This window comes from Mycteria americana, unplaced genomic scaffold (genome assembly GCF_035582795.1).
Source record: "Mycteria americana isolate JAX WOST 10 ecotype Jacksonville Zoo and Gardens unplaced genomic scaffold, USCA_MyAme_1.0 Scaffold_38, whole genome shotgun sequence".
Classification (NCBI taxonomy): domain Eukaryota; kingdom Metazoa; phylum Chordata; class Aves; order Ciconiiformes; family Ciconiidae; genus Mycteria; species Mycteria americana.
The window spans coordinates 1844455-1864439 of NW_027445625.1; positions in this window are offsets into that span (position 1 = coordinate 1844455).

The following is a 19985-nucleotide window of genomic DNA, read 5'->3' on the forward strand; positions in this document are numbered from 1 at the left end:
ATCGCTGGACGTTGAGAATTTGGCAGCCGGGCTCTGCGACAGTCACATAGGCATTGTTGCATCATAACCAACCAAGGCATTTTCAGAGCGCGAATGTCTGTGCGGCAGCGAATGCAGTTCCAAGGGACAGTGAAAACCAGGTAGAGCTTGCAGTGCTGGCAGCTTTCGTGTGGGCGCAATCGCTGGACGTTTCGAATTTGGCAGCCGGGCTCTGCGACAGTCACATAGGCATTGTTGCATCATAACCAACCAAGGCATTTGCAGAGCACGAATGTCTGTGCGGCAGCGAATGCAGTTCCAAGGGACAGTGAAAACCAGGTAGACCTTTCAGTGCTGGCAGTATTCGTGTGGGCGCAATCGCTGGACATTGAGAATTTGGCAGCCGGGCTCTGCCAGAGTCACATAGGCATTGTTGCATCATAACCAACCAAGGCATTTGCAGAGCGCGAATGTCTGTGCGGCAGCGAATGCAGTTCAAAGGGACAGTGAAAACCAGGTAGACCTTTCAGTCATGGCAGCTTTCGTGTGGGCGCAATCGCTGGACGTTGAGAATTTGGCAGCCGGGCTCTGCGACAGTCACATAGGCATTGTTGCATCATAACCAACCAAGGCATTTGCAGAGCACGAATGTCTGTGCGGCAGCGAATGCAGTTCCAAGGGACAGTGAAAACCAGGTAGAGCTTGCAGTGCTGGCAGCTTTCGTGTGGGCGCAATCGCTGGACGTTTCGAATTTGGCAGCCGGGCTCTGCCAGAGTCACATAGGCATTGTTGCATCATAACCAACCAAGGCTTTTGCAGAGCGCGAATGTCTGTGCGGCAGCGAATGCAGTTCCAAGGGACAGTGAAAACCCGGTAGACCTTTCAGTGCTGGCAGCTTTCGTGTGGGCGCAATCGCTGGACGTTTCGAATTTGGCAGCCGGGCTCTGCGATAGCCACATAGGCATTGGTACATCATAACCAACCAAAGCTCATGCGGAGCGCGAATGTCTGTGCGGCAGCGAATGCAGTTCCAAGGGACAGTGAAAACCAGGTAGACCTTTCAGTGCTTGCAGTATTCGTGTGGGCGCAATCGCTGGACGTTTCGAATTTGGCAGCCGGGCTCTGCCAGAGTCACATAGGCATTGTTGCATCATAACCAACCAAGGCTTTTGCAGAGCGCGAATGTCTGTGCGGCAGCGAATGCAGTTCCAAGGGACAGTGAAAACCAGGTAGAGCTTTCAGTGCTGGCAGCTTTCGTGTGGGCGCAATCGCTAGACGTTTCGAATTTGGCAGCCGGGCTCTGCCAGAGTCACATAGGCATTGTTGCATCATAACCAACCAAGGCATTTGAAGAGCGCGAATGTCTGTGCGGCAGCGAATGCAGTTCCAAGGGACAGTGAAAACCAGGTAGACCTTTCAGTGCTGGCAGTATTCGTGTGGGCGCAATCGCTGGACGTTGAGAATTTGGCAGCCGGGCTCTGCCAGAGTCACATAGGCATTGTTGCATCATAACCAACCAAGGCTTTTGCAGAGCGCGAATGTCTGTGCGGCAGCGAATGCAGTTCCAAGGGACAGTGAAAACCAGGTAGAGCTTGCAGTGCTGGCAGCTTTCGTGTGGGCGCAATCGCTGGACGTTGAGAATTTGGCAGCCGGGCTCTGGCAGAGTCACATAGGCATTGTTGCATCATAACCAACCAAGGCATTTTCAGAGCGCGAATGTCTGTGCGGCAGCGAATGCAGTTCCAAGGGACAGTGAAAACCAGGTAGAGCTTGCAGTGCTGGCAGCTTTCGTGTGGGCGCAATCGCTGGACGTTTCAAATTTGGCAGCCCGGCTCTGCGACAGTCACATAGGCATTGTTGCATCATAACCAACCAAGGCATTTGCAGAGCACGAATGTCTGTGCGGCAGCGAATGCAGTTCCAAGGGACAGTGAAAACCAGGTAGACCTCTCAGTGCTGGCAGTATTCGTGTGGGCGCAATCGCTGGACGTTGAGAATTTGGCAGCCGGGCTCTGCCAGAGTCACATAGGCATTGTTGCATCATAACCAACCAAGGCTTTTGCAGAGCGCGAATGTCTGTGCGGCAGCGAATGCAGTTCCAAGGGACAGTGAAAACCAGGTAGACCTTTCAGTGCTGGCAGCTTTCGTGTGGGCGCAATCGCTGGACGTTTCGAATTTGGCAGCCGGGCTCTGCCAGAGTCACATAGGCATTGTTGCATCATAACCAACCAAGGCATTTTCAGAGCGCGAATGTCTGTGCGGCAGCGAATGCAGTTCCAAGGGACAGTGAAAACCAGGTAGAGGTTGCAGTGCTGGCAGCTTTCGTGTGGGCGCAATCGCTGGACGTTGAGAATTTGGCAGCCGGGCTCTGCCAGAGTCACATAGGCATTGTTACATCATAACCAACCAGGGCATTTGCAGAGCGCGAATGTCTGTGCGGCAGCGAATGGAGTTCCAAGGGACAGTAAAAACCAGGTAGAGCTTTCAGTGCTGGCAGTATTCGTGTGGGCGCAATCGCTGGACGTTGAGAATTTGGCAGCCGGGCTCTGCCAGAGTCACATAGGCATTGTTGCATCATAACCAACCAAGGCATTTGCAGAGCGCGAATGTCTGTGCGGCAGCGAATGCAGTTCCAAGGGACAGTGAAAACCAGGTAGAGCTTGCAGTGCTGGCAGCTTTCGTGTGGGCGCAATCGCTGGACGTTTCAAATTTGGCAGCCCGGCTCTGCGAGAGTCACATAGGCATTGTTGCATCATAACCAACCAAGGCATTTGCAGAGCACGAATGTCTGTGCGGCAGCGAATGCAGTTCCAAGGGACAGTGAAAACCAGGTAGACCTCTCAGTGCTGGCAGTATTCGTGTGGGCGCAATCGCTGGACGTTGAGAATTTGGCAGCCGGGCTCTGCCAGAGTCACATAGGCATTGTTGCATCATAACCAACCAAGGCATTTTCAGAGCGCGAATGTCTGTGCGGCAGCGAATGCAGTTCCAAGGGACAGTGAAAACCAGGTAGACCTTTCAGTGCTGGCAGCTTTCGTGTGGGCGCAATCGCTGGACGTTGAGAATTTGGCAGCCGGGCTCTGCCAGAGTCACATAGGCATTGTTGCATCATAACCAACCAAAGCTCTTGCGGAGCGCGAATGTCTGTGCGGCAGCGAATGCAGTTCCAAGGGACAGTGAAAACCAGGTAGAGCTTTCAGTGCTGGCAGCTTTCGTGTGGGCGCAATCGCTGGACGTTTCGAATTTGGCAGCCGGGCTCTGCCAGAGTCACATAGGCATTGTTGCATCATAACCAACCAAAGCTCTTGTGGAGCGCGAATGTCTGTGCGGCAGCGAATGCAGTTCCAAGGGACAGTGAAAACCAGGTAGACCTTTCAGTGCTGGCAGCTTTCGTGTGGGCGCAATCGCTGGACGTTGAGAATTTGGCAGGCGGGCTCTGCCAGAGTCACATAGGCATTGTTGCATCATAACCAACCAAGGCTTTTGCAGAGCGCGAATGTCTGTGCGGCAGCGAATGCAGTTCCAAGGGACAGTGAAAACCAGGTAGAGCTTGCAGTGCTGGCAGCTTTCGTGTGGGCGCAATCGCTGGACGTTGAGAATTTGGCAGCCGGGCTCTGGCAGAGTCACATAGGCATTGTTGCATCATAACCAACCAAGGCATTTGCAGAGCACGAATGTCTGTGCGGCAGCGAATGCAGTTCCAAGGGACAGTGAAAACCAGGTAGAGCTTGCAGTGCTGGCAGCTTTCGTGTGGGCGCAATCGCTGGACGTTTCAAATTTGGCAGCCCGGCTCTGCGACAGTCACATAGGCATTGTTGCATCATAACCAACCAAGGCATTTGCAGAGCACGAATGTCTGTGCGGCAGCGAATGCAGTTCCAAGGGACAGTGAAAACCAGGTAGACCTCTCAGTGCTGGCAGTATTCGTGTGGGCGCAATCGCTGGACGTTTCGAATTTGGCAGCCGGGCTCTGCCAGAGTCACATAGGCATTGTTGCATCATAACCAACCAAGGCTTTTGCAGAGCGCGAATGTCTGTGCGGCAGCGAATGCAGTTCCAAGGGACAGTGAAAACCAGGTAGACCTTTCAGTGCTGGCAGCTTTCGTGTGGGCGCAATCGCTGGACGTTGAGAATTTGGCAGCCGGGCTCTGCCAGAGTCACATAGGCATTGTTGCATCATAACCAACCAAGGCATTTTCAGAGCGCGAATGTCTGTGCGGCAGCGAATGCAGTTCCAAGGGACAGTGAAAACCAGGTAGACCTTTCAGTGCTGGCAGCTTTCGTGTGGGCGCAATCGCTGGACGTTGAGAATTTGGCAGCCGGGCTCTGCGACAGTCACATAGGCATTGTTGCATCATAACCAACCAAGGCATTTGCAGAGCACGAATGTCTGTGCGGCAGCGAATGCAGTTCCAAGGGACAGTGAAAACCAGGTAGAGCTTTCAGTGCTGGCAGCTTTCGTGTGGGCGCAATCGCTGGACGTTTCGAATTTGGCAGCCGGGCTCTGCGATAGTCACATAGGCATTGTTACATCATAACCAACCAGGGCATTTGCAGAGCGCGAATGTCTGTGCGGCAGCGAATGGAGTTCCAAGGGACAGTAAAAACCAGGTAGAGCTTTCAGTGCTGGCAGTATTCGTGTGGGCGCAATCGCTGGACGTTGAGAATTTGGCAGCCGGGCTCTGCCAGAGTCACATAGGCATTGTTGCATCATAACCAACCAAGGCTTTTGCAGAGCGCGAATGTCTGTGCGGCAGCGAATGCAGTTCCAAGGGACAGTAAAAACCAGGTAGATCTTTCAGTGCTGGCAGCTTTCGTGTGGGCGCAATCGCTGGACGTTTCGAATTTGGCAGCCGGGCTCTGCGACAGTCACGTAGGCATTGTTGCATCATAACCAACCAAGGCATTTGCAGAGCACGAATGTCTGTGCAGCAGCGAATGCAGTTCCAAGGGACAGTGAAAACCAGGTAGAGCTTGCAGTGCTGGCAGCTTTCGTGTGGGTGCAATCGCTGGACGTTGAGAATTTGGCAGCCGGGCTCTGGCAGAGTCACATAGGCATTGTTGCATCATAACCAACCAAGGCATTTTCAGAGCGCGAATGTCTGTGCGGCAGCGAATGCAGTTCCAAGGGACAGTGAAAACCAGGTAGAGCTTGCAGTGCTGGCAGCTTTCGTGTGGGCGCAATCGCTGGACGTTTCAAATTTGGCAGCCCGGCTCTGCGACAGTCACATAGGCATTGTTGCATCATAACCAACCAAGGCATTTGCAGAGCACGAATGTCTGTGCGGCAGCGAATGCAGTTCCAAGGGACAGTGAAAACCAGGTAGACCTCTCAGTGCTGGCAGTATTCGTGTGGGCGCAATCGCTGGACGTTGAGAATTTGGCAGCCGGGCTCTGCCAGAGTCACATAGGCATTGTTGCATCATAACCAACCAAGGCATTTTCAGAGCGCGAATGTCTGTGCGGCAGCGAATGCAGTTCCAAGGGACAGTGAAAACCAGGTAGACCTTTCAGTGCTGGCAGCTTTCGTGTGGGCGCAATCGCTGGACGTTTCGAATTTGGCAGCCGGGCTCTGCCAGAGTCACATAGGCATTGTTGCATCATAACCAACCAAAGCTCTTGCGGAGCGCGAATGTCTGTGCGGCAGCGAATGCAGTTCCAAGGGACAGTGAAAACCAGGTAGACCTTTCAGTGCTGGCAGCTTTCGTGTGGGCGCAATCGCTGGACGTTGAGAATTTGGCAGCCGGGCTCTGCCAGAGTCACATAGGCATTGTTGCATCATAACCAACCAAGGCTTTTGCAGAGCGCGAATGTCTGTGCGGCAGCGAATGCAGTTCCAAGGGACAGTGAAAACCAGGTAGACCTTTCAGTGCTGGCAGCTTTCGTGTGGGCGCAATCGCTGGACGTTGAGAATTTGGCAGGCGGGCTCTGCCAGAGTCACATAGGCATTGTTGCATCATAACCAACCAAGGCATTTGCAGAGCGCGAATGTCTGTGCGGCAGCGAATGCAGTTCCAAGGGACAGTGAAAACCAGGTAGACCTTTCAGTGCTGGCAGCTTTCGTGTGGGCGCAATCGCTGGACGTTTCGAATTTGGCAGCCGGGCTCTGCGATAGTCACATAGGCATTGTTGCATCATAACCAACCAAGGCATTTGCAGAGCACGAATGTCTGTGCGGCAGCGAATGCAGTTCCAAGGGACAGTGAAAACCAGGTAGAGCTTTCAGTGCTGGCAGCTTTCGTGTGGGCGCAATCGCTGGACGTTGAGAATTTGGCAGCCGGGCTCTGCCAGAGTCACATAGGCATTGTTGCATCATAACCAACCAAGGCTTTTGCAGAGCGCGAATGTCTGTGCGGCAGCGAATGCAGTTCCAAGGGACAGTGAAAACCAGGTAGAGCTTGCAGTGCTGGCAGCTTTCGTGTGGGCGCAATCGCTGGACGTTGAGAATTTGGCAGCCGGGCTCTGGCAGAGTCACATAGGCATTGTTGCATCATAACCAACCAAGGCATTTTCAGAGCGCGAATGTCTGTGCGGCAGCGAATGCAGTTCCAAGGGACAGTGAAAACCAGGTAGAGCTTGCAGTGCTGGCAGCTTTCGTGTGGGCGCAATCGCTGGACGTTTCAAATTTGGCAGCCCGGCTCTGCGACAGTCACATAGGCATTGTTGCATCATAACCAACCAAGGCATTTGCAGAGCACGAATGTCTGTGCGGCAGCGAATGCAGTTCCAAGGGACAGTGAAAACCAGGTAGACCTCTCAGTGCTGGCAGTATTCGTGTGGGCGCAATCGCTGGACGTTGAGAATTTGGCAGCCGGGCTCTGCCAGAGTCACATAGGCATTGTTGCATCATAACCAACCAAGGCTTTTGCAGAGCGCGAATGTCTGTGCGGCAGCGAATGCAGTTCCAAGGGACAGTGAAAACCAGGTAGACCTTTCAGTGCTGGCAGCTTTCGTGTGGGCGCAATCGCTGGACGTTGAGAATTTGGCAGCCGGGCTCTGCCAGAGTCACATAGGCATTGTTGCATCATAACCAACCAAGGCATTTGCTGAGCATGAATGTCTGTGCGGCAGCGAATGCAGTTCCAAGGGACAGTGAAAACCAGGTAGAGCTTTCAGTGCTGGCAGCTTTCGTGTGGGCGCAATCGCTGGACGTTTCGAATTTGGCAGCCGGGCTCTGCCAGAGTCACATAGGCATTGTTGCATCATAACCAACCAAAGCTCTTGCGGAGCGCGAATGTCTGTGCGGCAGCGAATGCAGTTCCAAGGGACAGTGAAAACCAGGTAGACCTTTCAGTGCTGGCAGCTTTCGTGTGGGCGCAATCGCTGGACGTTTCGAATTTGGCAGCCGGGCTCTGCCAGAGTCACATAGGCATTGTTGCATCATAACCAACCAAGGCTTTTGCAGAGCGCGAATGTCTGTGCGGCAGCGAATGCAGTTCCAAGGGACAGTGAAAACCAGGTAGACCTTTCAGTGCTGGCAGCTTTCGTGTGGGCGCAATCGCTGGACGTTGAGAATTTGGCAGCCGGGCTCTGCCAGAGTCACATAGGCATTGTTGCATCATAACCAACCAAGGCATTTTCAGAGCGCGAATGTCTGTGCGGCAGCGAATGCAGTTCCAAGGGACAGTGAAAACCAGGTAGAGCTTTCAGTGCTGGCAGCTTTCGTGTGGGCGCAATCGCTGGACGTTGAGAATTTGGCAGCCGGGCTCTGCGACAGTCACATAGGCATTGTTGCATCATAACCAACCAAGGCATTTGCAGAGCGCGAATGTCTGTGCGGCAGCGAATGCAGTTCCAAGGGACAGTGAAAACCCGGTAGACCTTTCAGTGCTGGCAGCTTTCGTGTGGGCGCAATCGCTGGACGTTTCGAATTTGGCAGCCGGGCTCTGCGACAGTCACGTAGGCATTGTTGCATCATAACCAACCAAGGCTTTTGCAGAGCGCGAATGTCTGTGCGGCAGCGAATGCAGTTCCAAGGGACAGTGAAAACCAGGTAGACCTTTCAGTGCTTGCAGTATTCGTGTGGGCGCAATCGCTGGACGTTTCGAATTTGGCAGCCTGGCTCTGCCAGAGTCACATAGGCATTGTTGCATCATAACCAACCAAGGCATTTGCAGAGCGCGAATGTCTGTGCGGCAGCGAATGCAGTTCCAAGGGACAGTGAAAACCAGGTAGACCTTTCAGTGCTGGCAGCTTTCGTGTGGGCGCAATCGCTGGACGTTGAGAATTTGGCAGCCGGGCTCTGCCAGAGTCACATAGGCATTGTTGCATCATAACCAACCAAGGCATTTGCAGAGCGCGAATGTGTGTGCGGCAGCGAATGCAGTTCCAAGGGACAGTGAAAACCAGGTAGACCTTTCAGTGCTGGCAGCTTTCGTGTGGGCGCAATCGCTGGACGTTTCGAATTTGGCAGCCGGGCTCTGCGACAGTCACGTAGGCATTGTTGCATCATAACCAACCAAGGCATTTGCAGAGCACGAATGTCTGTGCGGCAGCGAATGCAGTTCCAAGGGACAGTGAAAACCAGGTAGAGCTTGCAGTGCTGGCAGCTTTCGTGTGGGTGCAATCGCTGGACGTTTCGAATTTTGCAGCCGGGCTCTGCGAAAGTCACGTAGGCATTGTTGCATCATAACCAACCAAGGCATTTTCAGAGCGCGAATGTCTGTGCGGCAGCGAATGCAGTTCCAAGGGACAGTGAAAACCAGGTAGAGCTTGCAGTGCTGGCAGCTTTCGTGTGGGCGCAATCGCTGGACGTTTCAAATTTGGCAGCCGGGCTCTGCGACAGTCACATAGGCATTGTTGCATCATAACCGACCAAGGCATTTGCAGAGCACGAATGTCTGTGCGGCAGCGAATGCAGTTCCAAGGGACAGTGAAAACCAGGTAGACCTCTAAGTGCTGGCAGCTTTCGTGTGGGCGCAATCGCTGGACGTTGAGAATTTGGCAGCCGAGCTCTGCCAGAGTCACATAGGCATTGTTGCATCATAACCAACCAAGGCTTTTGCAGAGCGCGAATGTCTGTGCGGCAGCGAATGCAGTTCCAAGGGACAGTGAAAACCAGGTAGACCTCTCAGTGCTGGCAGCTTTCGTGTGGGCGCAATCGCTGGACGTTTCGAATTTGGCAGCCGGGCTCTGCCAGAGTCACATAGGCATTGTTGCATCATAACCAACCAAGGCTTTTGCAGAGCGCGAATGTCTGTGCGGCAGCGAATGCAGTTCCAAGGGACAGTGAAAACCAGGTAGACCTTTCAGTGCTGGCAGTATTCGTGTGGGCGCAATCGCTGGACGTTTCGAATTTGGCAGCCGGGCTCTGCGATAGTCACATAGGCATTGTTACATCATAACCAACCAAAGCTCTTGCGGACCGCGAATGTCTGTGCGGCAGCGAATGCAGTTCCAAGGGACAGTGAAAACCAGGTAGACCTTTCAGTGCTTGCAGTATTCGTGTGGGCGCAATCGCTGGACGTTGAGAATTTGGCAGCCGGGCTCTGCCAGAGTCACATAGGCATTGTTGCATCATAACCAACCAAGGCTTTTGCAGAGCGCGAATGTCTGTGCGGCAGCGAATGCAGTTCCAAGGGACAGTGAAAACCAGGTAGAGCTTGCAGTGCTGGCAGCTTTCGTGTGGGCGCAATCGCTGGACGTTGAGAATTTGGCAGCCGGGCTCTGGCAGAGTCACATAGGCATTGTTGCATCATAACCAACCAAGGCATTTTCAGAGCGCGAATGTCTGTGCGGCAGCGAATGCAGTTCCAAGGGACAGTGAAAACCAGGTAGAGCTTGCAGTGCTGGCAGCTTTCGTGTGGGCGCAATCGCTGGACGTTTCAAATTTGGCAGCCCGGCTCTGCGACAGTCACATAGGCATTGTTGCATCATAACCAACCAAGGCATTTGCAGAGCACGAATGTCTGTGCGGCAGCGAATGCAGTTCCAAGGGACAGTGAAAACCAGGTAGACCTCTCAGTGCTGGCAGTATTCGTGTGGGCGCAATCGCTGGACGTTGAGAATTTGGCAGCCGGGCTCTGCCAGAGTCACATAGGCATTGTTGCATCATAACCAACCAAGGCATTTTCAGAGCGCGAATGTCTGTGCGGCAGCGAATGCAGTTCCAAAGGACAGTGAAAACCAGGTAGACCTTTCAGTGCTGGCAGCTTTCGTGTGGGCGCAATCGCTGGACGTTTCGAATTTGGCAGCCGGGCTCTGCGACAGTCACGTAGGCATTGTTGCATCATAACCAACCAAGGCATTTGCAGAGCATGAATGTCTGTGCGGCAGCGAATGCAGTTCCAAGGGACAGTGAAAACCAGGTAGAGCTTTCAGTGCTGGCAGCTTTCGTGTGGGCGCAATCGCTGGACGTTTCGAATTTGGCAGCCGGGCTCTGCCAGAGTCACATAGGCATTGTTGCATCATAACCAACCAAAGCTCTTGTGGAGCGCGAATGTCTGTGCGGCAGCGAATGCAGTTCCAAGGGACAGTGAAAACCAGGTAGACCTTTCAGTGCTGGCAGCTTTCGTGTGGGCGCAATCGCTGGACGTTGAGAATTTGGCAGCCGGGCTCTGCCAGAGTCACATAGGCATTGTTGCATCATAACCAACCAAGGCTTTTGCAGAGCGCGAATGTCTGTGCGGCAGCGAATGCAGTTCCAAGGGACAGTGAAAACCAGGTAGACCTTTCAGTGCTGGCAGCTTTCGTGTGGGCGCAATCGCTGGACGTTGAGAATTTGGCAGCCGGGCTCTGCCAGAGTCACATAGGCATTGTTGCATCATAACCAACCAAGGCATTTTCAGAGCGCGAATGTCTGTGCGGCAGCGAATGCAGTTCCAAGGGACAGTGAAAACCAGGTAGAGCTTTCAGTGCTGGCAGCTTTCGTGTGGGCGCAATCGCTGGACGTTGAGAATTTGGCAGCCGGGCTCTGCCAGAGTCACATAGGCATTGTTGCATCATAACCAACCAAGGCATTTGCAGAGCGCGAATGTCTGTGCGGCAGCGAATGCAGTTCCAAGGGACAGTGAAAACCCGGTAGACCTTTGAGTGCTGGCAGCTTTCGTGTGGGCGCAATCGCTGGACGTTTCGAATTTGGCAGCCGGGCTCTGCGACAGTCACGTAGGCATTGTTGCATCATAACCAACCAAGGCTTTTGCAGAGCGCGAATGTCTGTGCGGCAGCGAATGCAGTTCCAAGGGACAGTGAAAACCAGGTAGACCTTTCAGTGCTTGCAGTATTCGTGTGGGCGCAATCGCTGGACGTTTCGAATTTGGCAGCCGGGCTCTGCCAGAGTCACATAGGCATTGTTGCATCATAACCAACCAAGGCTTTTGCAGAGCGCGAATGTCTGTGCGGCAGCGAATGCAGTTCCAAGGGACAGTGAAAACCAGGTAGAGCTTGCAGTGCTGGCAGCTTTCGTGTGGGCGCAATCGCTAGACGTTTCGAATTTGGCAGCCGGGCTCTGCCAGAGTCACATAGGCATTGTTGCATCATAACCAACCAAGGCATTTGCAGAGCGCGAATGTCTGTGCGGCAGCGAATGCAGTTCCAAGGGACAGTGAAAACCAGGTAGAGCTTTCAGTGCTGGCAGCTTTTGTGTGGGCGCAATCGCTGGACGTTTCGAATTTGGCAGCCGCGCTCTGCGACAGTCACATAGGCATTGTTGCATCATAACCAACCAAGGCATTTGCAGAGCACGAATGTCTGTGCGGCAGCGAATGCAGTTCCAAGGGACAGTGAAAACCAGGTAGACCTTTCAGTGTTGGCAGTATTCGTGTGGGCGCAATCGCTGGACGTTGAGAATTTGGCAGCCGGGCTCTGCCAGAGTCACATAGGCATTGTTGCATCATAACCAACCAAGGCATTTGCAGAGCGCGAATGTCTGTGCGGCAGCGAATGCAGTTCCAAGGGACAGTGAAAACCAGGTAGACCTTTCAGTCATGGGCGCTTTCGTGTGGGCGCAATCGCTGGACGTTGAGAATTTGGCAGCCGGGCTCTGCGACAGTCACATAGGCATTGTTGCATCATAACCAACCAAGGCATTTGCAGAGCACGAATGTCTGTGCGGCAGCGAATGCAGTTCCAAGGGACAGTGAAAACCAGGTAGACCTCTCAGTGCTGGCAGTATTCGTGTGGGCGCAATCGCTGGACGTTGAGAATTTGGCAGCCGGGCTCTGCCAGAGTCACATAGGCATTGTTGCATCATAACCAACCAAGGCATTTTCAGAGCGCGAATGTCTGTGCGGCAGCGAATGCAGTTCCAAAGGACAGTGAAAACCAGGTAGACCTTTCAGTGCTGGCAGCTTTCGTGTGGGCGCAATCGCTGGACGTTTCGAATTTGGCAGCCGGGCTCTGCGACAGTCACGTAGGCATTGTTGCATCATAACCAACCAAGGCATTTGCAGAGCATGAATGTCTGTGCGGCAGCGAATGCAGTTCCAAGGGACAGTGAAAACCAGGTAGAGCTTTCAGTGCTGGCAGCTTTCGTGTGGGCGCAATCGCTGGACGTTTCGAATTTGGCAGCCGGGCTCTGCCAGAGTCACATAGGCATTGTTGCATCATAACCAACCAAAGCTCTTGTGGAGCGCGAATGTCTGTGCGGCAGCGAATGCAGTTCCAAGGGACAGTGAAAACCAGGTAGACCTTTCAGTGCTGGCAGCTTTCGTGTGGGCGCAATCGCTGGACGTTGAGAATTTGGCAGCCGGGCTCTGCCAGAGTCACATAGGCATTGTTGCATCATAACCAACCAAGGCTTTTGCAGAGCGCGAATGTCTGTGCGGCAGCGAATGCAGTTCCAAGGGACAGTGAAAACCAGGTAGACCTTTCAGTGCTGGCAGCTTTCGTGTGGGCGCAATCGCTGGACGTTGAGAATTTGGCAGCCGGGCTCTGCCAGAGTCACATAGGCATTGTTGCATCATAACCAACCAAGGCATTTTCAGAGCGCGAATGTCTGTGCGGCAGCGAATGCAGTTCCAAGGGACAGTGAAAACCAGGTAGAGCTTTCAGTGCTGGCAGCTTTCGTGTGGGCGCAATCGCTGGACGTTGAGAATTTGGCAGCCGGGCTCTGCCAGAGTCACATAGGCATTGTTGCATCATAACCAACCAAGGCATTTGCAGAGCGCGAATGTCTGTGCGGCAGCGAATGCAGTTCCAAGGGACAGTGAAAACCCGGTAGACCTTTGAGTGCTGGCAGCTTTCGTGTGGGCGCAATCGCTGGACGTTTCGAATTTGGCTGCCGGGCTCTGCGACAGTCACGTAGGCATTGTTGCATCATAACCAACCAAGGCTTTTGCAGAGCGCGAATGTCTGTGCGGCAGCGAATGCAGTTCCAAGGGACAGTGAAAACCAGGTAGACCTTTCAGTGCTTGCAGTATTCGTGTGGGCGCAATCGCTGGACGTTTCGAATTTGGCAGCCGGGCTCTGCCAGAGTCACATAGGCATTGTTGCATCATAACCAACCAAGGCTTTTGCAGAGCGCGAATGTCTGTGCGGCAGCGAATGCAGTTCCAAGGGACAGTGAAAACCAGGTAGAGCTTGCAGTGCTGGCAGCTTTCGTGTGGGCGCAATCGCTAGACGTTTCGAATTTGGCAGCCGGGCTCTGCCAGAGTCACATAGGCATTGTTGCATCATAACCAACCAAGGCATTTGCAGAGCGCGAATGTCTGTGCGGCAGCGAATGCAGTTCCAAGGGACAGTGAAAACCAGGTAGAGCTTTCAGTGCTGGCAGCTTTTGTGTGGGCGCAATCGCTGGACGTTTCGAATTTGGCAGCCGCGCTCTGCGACAGTCACATAGGCATTGTTGCATCATAACCAACCAAGGCATTTGCAGAGCACGAATGTCTGTGCGGCAGCGAATGCAGTTCCAAGGGACAGTGAAAACCAGGTAGACCTTTCAGTGTTGGCAGTATTCGTGTGGGCGCAATCGCTGGACGTTGAGAATTTGGCAGCCGGGCTCTGCCAGAGTCACATAGGCATTGTTGCATCATAACCAACCAAGGCATTTGCAGAGCGCGAATGTCTGTGCGGCAGCGAATGCAGTTCCAAGGGACAGTGAAAACCAGGTAGACCTTTCAGTCATGGGCGCTTTCGTGTGGGCGCAATCGCTGGACGTTGAGAATTTGGCAGCCGGGCTCTGCGACAGTCACATAGGCATTGTTGCATCATAACCAACCAAGGCATTTGCAGAGCACGAATGTCTGTGCGGCAGCGAATGCAGTTCCAAGGGACAGTGAAAACCAGGTAGACCTTTCAGTGTTGGCAGTATTCGTGTGGGCGCAATCGCTGGACGTTGAGAATTTGGCAGCCGGGCTCTGCCAGAGTCACATAGGCATTGTTGCATCATAACCAACCAAGGCATTTGCAGAGCGCGAATGTCTGTGCGGCAGCGAATGCAGTTCCAAGGGACAGTGAAAACCAGGTAGACCTTTCAGTGCTGGCAGCTTTCGTGTGGGCGCAATCGCTGGACGTTTCGAATTTGGCAGCCGGGCTCTGCCAGAGTCACATAGGCATTGTTGCATCATAACCAACCAAGGCATTTGTAGAGCGCGAATGTGTGTGCGGCAGCGAATGCAGTTCCAAGGGACAGTGAAAACCAGGTAGACCTTTCAGTGCTGGCAGTATTCGTGTGGGCGCAATCGTTGGACGTTGAGAATTTGGCAGCCGGGCTCTGCCAGAGTCACATAGGCATTGTTGCATCATAACCAACCAAGGCTTTTGCAGAGCGCGAATGTCTGTGCGGCAGCGAATGCAGTTCCAAGGGACAGTGAAAACCCGGTAGACCTTTCAGTGCTGGCAGCTTTCGTGTGGGCGCAATCGCTGGACGTTTCGAATTTGGCAGCCGGGCTCTGCGACAGTCACGTAGGCATTGTTGCATCATAACCAACCAAGGCATTTGCAGAGCGCGAATGTCTGTGCGGCAGCGAATGCAGTTCCAAGGGACAGTGAAAACCAGGTAGACCTTTCAGTGCTGGCAGCTTTCGTGTGGGCGCAATCGCTGGACGTTGAGAATTTGGCAGCCGGGCTCTGCCAGAGTCACATAGGCATTGTTGCATCATAACCAACCAAGGCATTTGCAGAGCGCGAATGTCTGTGCGGCAGCGAATGCAGTTCCAAGGGACAGTGAAAACCAGGTAGAGCTTTCCGTGCTGGCAGCTTTCGTGTGGGCGCAATCGCTGGACGTTGAGAACTTGGCAGCCGGGCTCTGCCAGAGTCACGTAGGCATTGTTGCATCATAACCAACCAAGGCTTTTGCAGAGCGCGAATGTCTGTGCGGCAGCGAATGCAGTTCCAAGGGACAGTGAAAACCAGGTAGAGCTTTCAGTGCTGGCAGCTTTCGTGTGGGCGCAATCGCTGGACGTTGAGAATTTGGCAGCCGGGCTCTGCCAGAGTCACATAGGCATTGTTGCATCATAACCAACCAAGGCATTTGCAGAGCGCAAATGTCTGTGCGGCAGCGAATGCAGTTCCAAGGGACAGTGAAAACCAGGTAGACCTTTCCGTGCTGGCAGTATTCGTGTGGGCGCAATCGCTGGACGTTTCGAATTTGGCAGCCGGGCTCTGCGATAGCCACATAGGCATTGGTACATCATAACCAACCAAAGCTCATGCGGAGCGCGAATGTCTGTGCGGCAGCGAATGCAGTTCCAAGGGACAGTGAAAACCAGGTAGACCTTTCAGTGCTTGCAGTATTCGTGTGGGCGCAATCGCTGGACGTTTCGAATTTGGCAGCCGGGCTCTGCCAGAGTCACATAGGCATTGTTGCATCATAACCAACCAAGGCTTTTGCAGAGCGCGAATGTCTGTGCGGCAGCGAATGCAGTTCCAAGGGACAGTGAAAACCAGGTAGAGCTTTCAGTGCTGGCAGCTTTCGTGTGGGCGCAATCGCTAGACGTTTCGAATTTGGCAGCCGGGCTCTGCGACAGTCACATAGGCATTGTTGCATCATAACCAACCAAGGCATTTGAAGAGCGCGAATGTCTGTGCGGCAGCGAATGCAGTTCCAAGGGACAGTGAAAACCAGGTAGACCTTTCAGTGCTGGCAGCTTTTGTGTGGGCGCAATCGCTGGACGTTTCGAATTTGGCAGCCGCGCTCTGCGACAGTCATATAGGCATTGTTGCATCATAACCAACCAAGGCATTTGCAGAGCACGAATGTCTGTGCGGCAGCGAATGCAGTTCCAAGGGACAGTGAAAACCAGGTAGACCTTTCAGTGCTGGCAGTATTCGTGTGGGCGCAATCGCTGGACGTTGAGAATTTGGCAGCCGGGCTCTGCCAGAGTCACATAGGCATTGTTGCATCATAACCAACCAAGGCATTTGCAGAGCGCGAATGTCTGTGCGGCAGCGAATGCAGTTCCAAGGGACAGTGAAAACCAGGTAGAGCTTGCAGTGCTGGCAGCTTTCGTGTGGGTGCAATCGCTGGACGTTTCGAATTTTGCAGCCGGGCTCTGCGACAGTCACGTAGGCATTGTTGCATCATAACCAACCAAGGCATTTTCAGAGCGCGAATGTCTGTGTGGCAGCGAATGCAGTTCCAAGGGACAGTGAAAACCAGGTAGAGCTGTCAGTGCTGGCAGCTTTCGTGTGGGCGCAATCGCTGGACGTTTCGAATTTGGCAGCCGGGCTCTGCGACAGTCACATAGGCATTGTTGCATCATAACCAACCAAGGCATTTGCAGAGCACGAATGTCTGTGCGGCAGCGAATGCAGTTCCAAGGGACAGTGAAAACCAGGTAGAGCTTTCAGTGCTGGCAGCTTTCGTGTGGGCGCAATCGCTGGACGTTTCGAATTTGGCAGCCGGGCTCTGCGACAGTCACATAGGCATTGGTACATCATAACCAACCAAAGCTCTTGCGAAGCGAGAATGTCTGTGCGGCAGCGAATGCAGTTCCAAGGGACAGTGAAAACCAGGTAGAGCTTTCAGTGCTGGCAGCTTTCGTGTGGGCGCAATCGCTGGACGTTGAGAATTTGGCAGCCGGGCTCTGCCAGAGTCACATAGGCATTGTTGCATCATAACCAACGAGGGATTTTGCAGAGCGCGAATGTCTGTGCGGCAGCGAATGCAGTTCCAAGGGACAGTGAAAACCAGGTAGAGCTTTCAGTGCTGGCAGCTTTCGTGTGGGCGCAATCGCTAGACGTTTCGAATTTGGCAGCCGGGCTCTGCGACAGTCACATAGGCATTGTTGCATCATAACCAACCAAGGCATTTGAAGAGCGCGAATGTCTGTGCGGCAGCGAATGCAGTTCCAAGGGACAGTGAAAACCAGGTAGACCTTTCAGTGCTGGCAGCTTTTGTGTGGGCGCAATCGCTGGACGTTTCGAATTTGGCAGCCGCGCTCTGCGACAGTCATATAGGCATTGTTGCATCATAACCAACCAAGGCATTTGCAGAGCACGAATGTCTGTGCGGCAGCGAATGCAGTTCCAAGGGACAGTGAAAACCAGGTAGACCTTTCAGTGTTGGCAGTATTCGTGTGGGCGCAATCGCTGGACGTTGAGAATTTGGCAGCCGGGCTCTGCCAGAGTCACATAGGCATTGTTGCATCATAACCAACCAAGGCATTTGCAGAGCGCGAATGTCTGTGCGGCAGCGAATGCAGTTCCAAGGGACAGTGAAAACCAGGTAGAGCTTGCAGTGCTGGCAGCTTTCGTGTGGGTGCAATCGCTGGACGTTTCGAATTTTGCAGCCGGGCTCTGCGACAGTCACGTAGGCATTGTTGCATCATAACCAACCAAGGCATTTTCAGAGCGCGAATGTCTGTGTGGCAGCGAATGCAGTTCCAAGGGACAGTGAAAACCAGGTAGAGCTGTCAGTGCTGGCAGCTTTCGTGTGGGCGCAATCGCTGGACGTTGAGAATTTGGCAGCCGGGCTCTGCGACAGTCACATAGGCATTGTTGCATCATAACCAACCAAGCCATTTGCAGAGCACGAATGTCTGTGCGTCAGCGAATGCAGTTCCAAGGGACAGTGAAAACCAGGTAGAGCTTTCAGTGCTGGCAGCTTTCGTGTGGGCGCAATCGCTGGACGTTTCGAATTTGGCAGCCGGGCTCTGCGACAGTCACATAGGCATTGTTGCATCATAACCAACCAAAGCTCTTGCGAAGCGAGAATGTCTGTGCGGCAGCGAATGCAGTTCCAAGGGACAGTGAAAACCAGGTAGAGCTTTCAGTGCTGGCAGCTTTCGTGTGGGCGCAATCGCTGGACGTTGAGAATTTGGCAGCCGGGCTCTGCCAGAGTCACATAGGCATTGTTGCATCATAACCAACGAGGGCTTTTGCAGAGCGCGAATGTCTGTGCGGCAGCGAATGCAGTTCCAAGGGACAGTGAAAACCAGGTAGACCTTTCAGTGCTGGCAGCTTTCGTGTGGGCGCAATCGCTGGACGTTGAGAATTTGGCAGCCGGGCTCTGCCAGAGTCACATAGGCATTGTTGCATCATAACCAACCAAGGATTTTGCAGAGCGCGAATGTCTGTGCGGCAGCGAATGCAGTTCCAAGGGACAGTGAAAACCAGGTAGAGCTTTCAGTGCTGGCAGCTTTCGTGTGGGCGCAATCGCTGGACGTTTCGAATTTGGCAGCCGGGTCTGCGACAGTCACATAGGCATTGTTGCATCATAACCAACCAAGGCATTTGCAGAGCGCGAATGTCTGTGCGGCAGCGAATGCAGTTCCAAGGGACAGTGAAAACCAGGTAGACCTTTCAGTGCTGGCAGCTTTCGTGTGGGCGCAATCGCTGGACGTTAAGAATTTGGCAGCCGGGCTCTGCGACAGTTACATAGGCATTGTTGCATCATAACCAACCAAGGCATTTGCAGAGCGCGAATGTCTGTGGGGCAGCGAATGCAGTTCCAAGGGACAGTGAAAACCAGGTAGAGCTTTCAGTGCTGGCAGCTTTCGTGTGGGCGCAATCACTGGACGTTTCGAATTTGGCATCCGGGCTCTGCCAGAGTCACATAGGCATTGTTACATCATAACCAACCAAAGCCCTTGCGGAGCGCGAATGTCTGTGTGGCAGCGAATGCAATTCCAAGGGACAGTGAAAACCAGGTAGACCTTTCAATCATGGCAGCTTTCGTGTGGGCGCAATCGCTGGACGTTTCGAATTGGGCAGCCGGGCTCTGCCAGAGTCACATAGGCATTGTTGCATCATAACCAACCAAGGCTTTTGCAGAGCGCGAATGTCTGTGCGGCAGCGAATGCAGTTCCAAGGGACAGTGAAAACCAGGTAGAGCTTGCAGTGCTGGCAGCTTTCGTGTGGGCGCAATCGCTGGACGTTGAGAATTTGGCAGCCGGGCTCTGCAACAGTCACATAGGCATTGTTGCATCATAACCAACCAAGGCATTTGCAGAGCGCGAATGTCTGTGCGGCAGCGAATGCAGTTCCAAGGGACAGTGAAAACCAGGTAGACCTTTCAGTGCTGGCAGTATTCGTGTGGGCGCAATCGCTGGACGTTGAGAATTTGGCAGCCGGGCTCTGCCAGAGTCACATAGGCATTGTTGCATCATAACCAACCAAGGATTTTGCAGAGCGCGAATGTCTGTGCGGCAGCGAATGCAGTTCCAAGGGACAGTGAAAACCAGGTAGACCTTTCAGTGCTGGCGGCTTTCGTGTGGGCGCAATCGCTGGACGTTTCGAATTTGGCAGCCGGGCTCTGCCAGAGTCACATAGGCATTGTTGCATCATAACCAACCAAGGCATTTTCAGAGCGCGAATGTCTGTGCGGCAGCGAATGCAGTTCCAAGGGACAGTGAAAACCAGGTAGACCTTTCAGTGCTGGCAGCTTTCGTGTGGGCGCAATCGCTGGACGTTTCGAATTTGGCAGCCGGGCTCTGCGACAGTCACATAGGCATTGTTGCATCATAACCAACCAAGGCTTTTGCAGAGCGCGAATGTCTGTGCGGCAGCGAATGCAGTTCCAAGGGACAGTGAAAACCCGGTAGACCTTTCAGTGCTGGCAGCTTTCGTGTGGGCGCAATCGCTGGACGTTGAGAATTTGGCAGCCGGGCTCTGCCAGAGTCACATAG